Genomic DNA, 6,000 nt, shown 5'->3' with positions numbered 1-6,000 from the left:
GCAAATGCATTTATTGATTATTCAAAATATACAATTTGGTGGTAGGAAACTGAATTCATATTCCTGTGTTTTCCTGTTCCCCTGTGAAGATGCTTTAATGACTTCAAGTAATAGTTCTGTTCCCATAGCCAAGCACAGCATTATATGGGTATGGATAAACTTGTTTTCTTGATGTTCGGGTATCATCTCATCACTTTAACCCTTTCAATTATGTGGCAAGATATCACAGCAACTCCCTCCCTTGTTCCAAATAAGAGAAGTCCTATTCCTAACTACACCACACCTCTGAACTAATGCCATTATCTTACTACTATCCTACTACTATCCATTATCATACTACCATAACATTTTTTGTTGTTATTGTTCAGTTGTTTTACAATCATGTTCCACTCTTTATAAACCCATTTGGGGTGTAATTTCTTTCTCCAAATCATTTTACTTATGAGGAAACTGAGGCAAATAGGATTAAGGGACGTTCCCAGTGTCATACAATTAGTAAGTGTCTGAGGCCAAATTTGAACTCAGGAAGATGAGTCTTCTTAGCTCTAGGCCTGGCACTCTATTCACTATGACACCTAGCTGCCCTGTAAAACCTAGCTGCCCCTAACACTGCGCAGTAGCAGACAATGAAACTTGAAGACCACACTCAGGAAATTATTCTTCAAAATAAGACAATAGTATCTCTCTGAATTTTTGCAAATTACAACTTTGAAGGAGACTTGCACTAAGGTACTGTCCTGGTTAAAATTTTGAGATGAGTCATTCAATTATTTGTAAGAAAGGGAGAGATAGTGATGGTGGTGAGGTGGGGGAGGTGAGGAGTACCTCAAAAATTCAAGCTTTAAGTTCTTAGTCATTGCTGTCTTATTATTGAAATTTCAGCATTTATACGTAGTTTCATATATTAAACTAAGAAATCCCTTAATCCATTTCCCTCCTTTTGAGGATTTATCTTAAGCCAATTTATCTATTATACCCACTTTGATTCATGTACTTTATACTATTTTGGCAAATTATAAAGGGATTATCTTTAAAGGGTAAAAACATGATTGTTGTATTCTAAATGACTACATACAACAAAGTTAATTTTCTGGGTTACAATACTGAGGACAAGAAAAGACAGATTGAGTAACAACTTTAGTATGCTGCCCAAAAGAGATTATCTTGAAGATAAAGGTTATTCCTTAAGGTCCTTTAAAATTGTAATTAATAGAGAGGATCATTTGATCATAGTCATATAACTGAGAACAAAATCCAATATCAAATATTTTTATTTTATTTATCAATGTAATATTTGATTTCTCAAGCAGATTTTTACAAACCTCATTAATCTGTTTAATTTATATCTATAAAATATAGTGGAGACACTGAATACATGATAATTAGTTTTTTCTAAATTTTTAAATGGAATTTTACTTAGCTTTGGAAATTGGGAATGGATTCTAAAAAGGTAAAATTATATAACAATGCTAAGTAGTTTTGTTTTCTTATGGGGGCGTGTTTTTGAAATGATAGCTTTGAGGCAGCCTGGTGGCACAGCAGATAAAGCACTGGCCCTGAATTCAGGAGGACCTGAGTTCAAATCTGACCGCAGACACTTGATACTTACTAGCTGTGTGACCCTGGAAAAGTCACTTAACCCCCATTGCCCCACAAAAAATGCCTCAATGAAATGATAGCTTTGAGGAAAACATTAAAAAACATTTTAATTATATTTTAGACTCTTATTTCCTTATTCATATTAGGAAAGTAAAATTAGGGAAAGTAAATATAATAGGCAGTATAGAATCTAATCAATTTCTTAAGGATCTCTCTTATTACATTATTATATCTTGGAAAGGATTTTGTGAACTTAATATGAAGATGTTTTATAGTATAAATCTTAAAGCTACCAGTTATATTTTAATTAGACCATTAATGTTTGCCAGGGGATTATGTCAACAACAATATTTGTAATTACTGCCCTAAAAAGTGGTCAAAATTTACTGTAAGATCTTATTTTAAAATAACTAGGAGCATTTCATACAATAGCACTTATACTACTAGACCTTTGGAACAAAAGAAAAAAAGTTAAAAACCCTTGACCTTCAATTTAATTATTCCATCTCTCTCTCTCTCTCTCTCTCTCTCTCTTGCTCTCTCTCCCTGTGTGTGTGTGTGTGTGTATATATATATATATATATATATATATATATATATACACACATTATAGATAAATAGATGATAGATCATACATACATACATACATACACACACACATAAATACATACAATTTAATGGAAGGAACCTTCAAGTCAGAATGATTTCATTTATGATTTACTAACTTTTTTCCTGGTGTTTATAAATGTTATAGAATGTTTTTTTTCTTTTCTTTTTTTATATATAGAAGGTCTTTTCATCTCCATTTTCTATGATTATTATTAAAGCATGACAGATCAGATTCTCTTCTACTTTCTCTGTGTTGTCCTAATAAATGGTCTTGATTACTACCCAGTTAATAGCTTTTAGGCAGAGTACCAGACATTTATAATTCATTGATTCATGATCATAAATCTTCATAATATCTGACAAAGGTGTAGATTTCTACCATTGTATATTTATAATAGAAGTGCAAACTCACAAGCAGCATATTGAACCATTAACCTATTTTCTTTAAGCTGATGTCAAAGTAATCCATTCATATTTTGAATATGTCTATGTTTATTACAAAATAAATCATGATTTCTTCTTTGAACTTCTCAAATCATTTTACTTTGTTACTTTAAGTTTGTTTAGGTGACCCAGGTGTGTGCTAGAGCTAGCGCTATATTATTGTCAAATTTTCAGTGTAAGCATTTACACTTCCTCATTAAAATATATAGCTTGATATATTGTTTTGTTGGTTATCTAGACTTAAGAAAATTTTAGTAATACAAATTGAAGTTCAACATATATAAATCAATAAATTTTTATTGAGGTCAGAAGGAGATGAGATGAAGGCCCTGAGAATGACTACATCATCAGATTACAAGCCTCATGGTTGTAGATAAACAATAATTATAATAAACTTGATGATGTTGATAATGATAATAACAACTTGCATTTATATAATACTTTGAGGTTTGCAAAGTATTTTACATCAATTATCTCATTTTAGCCACTCAACAAACCTAATAATGATACAATCGCAAAATATTTTACAAAGCACCAAGGATACAAAATAGTAGAAAATATATCTTTTTTTTTTTGAAGAACAAGCAATTAACCTAAATCAATTTTTTCAATTGGTATTTGTAATAATATCAAAGGTTCTAATAATGTGGATGATTACTTCACAACAAAATGCAAGTTTATCTCATAGCATATTTCCATAATCTAAAATATTTAATCCATTAAGAGATAAATTGTTGATACTTTTATGGAAAAGATGTTATGCTGGGCACAGCAAAGATGAAAAAAGGTATGAGATATGTCTAGTTGAAAAAAATATGGTCATGCATTATGATCTGGAAATGTTGGGTCAGAACTCTATTCAAGGGAAAAAAAAGTTTAAAAGAGACTTGAGGGGCAGCTAGGTGCTGCAGTGGACAAAGCACTGGCCTTGGATTCAGGAGGACCTGAGTTCAAATCCAGCCTCAGACACTTGACACTCCTCATTGCCCACCCGCCCCCCCCAAAAAAAAAGAAAAGAAAAGAGACTTGATCAAGCAAAATTATCGAAGGTCTAAGATGAAGCCAAGATGGCAGAGAAAGGCAGCCACTTGCCTGAGCTCTCTTCATAACCCCTAGGAAAATATTCAAATAATGCCATAAAACAATCCCTGTAATAGCAGATGGGGTGAAATAAATTTTCCAGCCAAAGGTAACCTAGAAGGTCAGCAGGAAAAGTCTGTCTCACTGGGGTGAGAGAAGGGTGTAATTCAATGCAGGCCACGGGAGCATAGACTTGGCATCAACAAACCAGGAACAAGCCTTGGGAGCCACTGAATTAGCAATGATAGTGGCTCCTTCTGGAGCTCTCAGCCAACAGAAGGTTAGGGGGCAAAACAAATGACCAGAAGGAGATTACTGGGATGTCTATGCAGGCACTAGAGGCAGGGCCTATACTTAGAACCAGGTCACAGTCCTGGGTGGCAGTCCCAGGCTAAGGAGGAGCACTAGCAAATGAAGGCTTGTAGCCCCAGTGGACCAGAGACACTTGTCACAATTCCAGGGCAAAAAAGAGGGCTTGTAGTCCCTCAGATAAGAGCAAAGGCCAAGAGAATAGTAAACACACCTTTCCTTAAATAATACCACCTTAGGAGTACTGAAAATTTACTGGTCCATAGAAGTATCTCTCAAAACAGCTGCATAAAACCCATGAAACTTGGAACAGTGTGCCCTTCATCCTGGAAGCAGAGGCCCACTTTTAACAAAGAGTTAAAAGTAAAGAAATAGAATGGGAAAATGAGAATAGCTTTTGAGAAGCAGTGGCCCAGGTTGAGAAGGGGCACAGGCTTGTTAGGACTAACGACCACAACACACAAAGTTTTGCTGTCTGGTTAATTAGTAAGTTAGCCTGGTGTTATCTAAGGACCAAGGAACAGTCCAGACGAGGAAAGAACCTGCCCCTCCTTAAATCATACCACCTGAGACCCCCAAAAGCTTGGGACAGTGAAGCCTGGAAAAAGCACCCCACTTTAAGGAGTTAAAAGTCAAATAAAAGACTATCAAGATGACCAGAAAGAGAAAAGTGAGAATGATAGAAAGTTTCTTTAGTGACAAGGAAGATTGAGGTGCACCCTCAGAAGAGGATAACAAGATCAGGGCTCCTACATCCAAAGCTTTCCAAGGAAATTATGAATTGGGTTCATGCCATAGAGGCACTCAAAAAGGACTTTGATGATAAAGTAAGAGAAATAGAGGAAAAAATGGAAAGAGCAATGAGAGTGATGCAGGACAGTCATGAAAAAAAAAAAAAGAAGTCAACAGCTTGAAAAGCCAAATTGACCAAATGGAAAATGAGGTACAAACACTCTGTGAAGAAAAGTATCACTTTAAAAATAGGATTGAGCAAATAGAAGCTAACGACTTTATGAAAAATCAAGGCACAATAAAACAAATCCAAATGAATAAAAGAATAGAGGGCAATGTGAAATATCTCCTTGAAAAAACAGCTGACCTGGAAAATAGATCCAGGAGAGATAATTTGAAAATTATTGGACTACCTGAAAATGATGATCAAGGAAAGAGCTTATACATCATCTTCCAGGACATTGTCATGGAAAATTGCCCTGATATTCTAGAAGCAGAAGGTCAAATAGAAATTGAAAGAATCCACCGATCACCTCCTGAAAGAAATCCCAAAATGAAAACTCCCAGGAATATTATAGCCAAATTCCAGAGCTCCCAGGTCAAGAAGAAAATATTGCAAGCACCCAAAAAGAAACAAGTCAAGTACAGTGGAGGCACAGTCACATAGTATAAGATCTAGCAGCTTCTATAATAAAGGATCAGAGGGCATGGAATATGATATTCCAGAGGGCAAAGGAATTGGGATAACAACCAAGAATCACGTATCCAGCAAAACTCTGTATAATCTTTCCGGATGAAAAGTGGGACTTCAAAGCAAAAGAAGACTTTCAGGTATTGATAATGAAAAGACCTGAACTGAATAGAAAACAAGACTGTAGAGAAGCAAAAAAAGTAATAAGGAAAAAAAATTAAGAGGGATGTTAAAAGGTTAAACTGTTTACATTCCTACATGGGAAGATAATACATCTAACTCATAAGAAATTTCTCAATATTAGGGCTGATGATGGAAAGAAATTTAGACAGAGGGCACAGGTGGGAATTGATTATGAAGGGATGATATCTGTAAAGTATTTATTTTTGTTGATCTTTTTTGTGGGGTGGTTGGAGTTGAGAGACAGGGCTGGGGCTGTGCAGTAGGTGAGTGTTTTGTGTCTGAGGCAGGAATTAGGCTCAGGTCTTCCTGGGTCCAGGGTAGATGCTTTTTACACTGTGTCACCTAGCTGCCCC

This window comes from Dromiciops gliroides, chromosome 1, assembly GCF_019393635.1.
Source record: "Dromiciops gliroides isolate mDroGli1 chromosome 1, mDroGli1.pri, whole genome shotgun sequence".
Lineage (NCBI taxonomy): Eukaryota > Metazoa > Chordata > Mammalia > Microbiotheria > Microbiotheriidae > Dromiciops > Dromiciops gliroides.
This window is presented reverse-complemented; position numbering follows the sequence as displayed.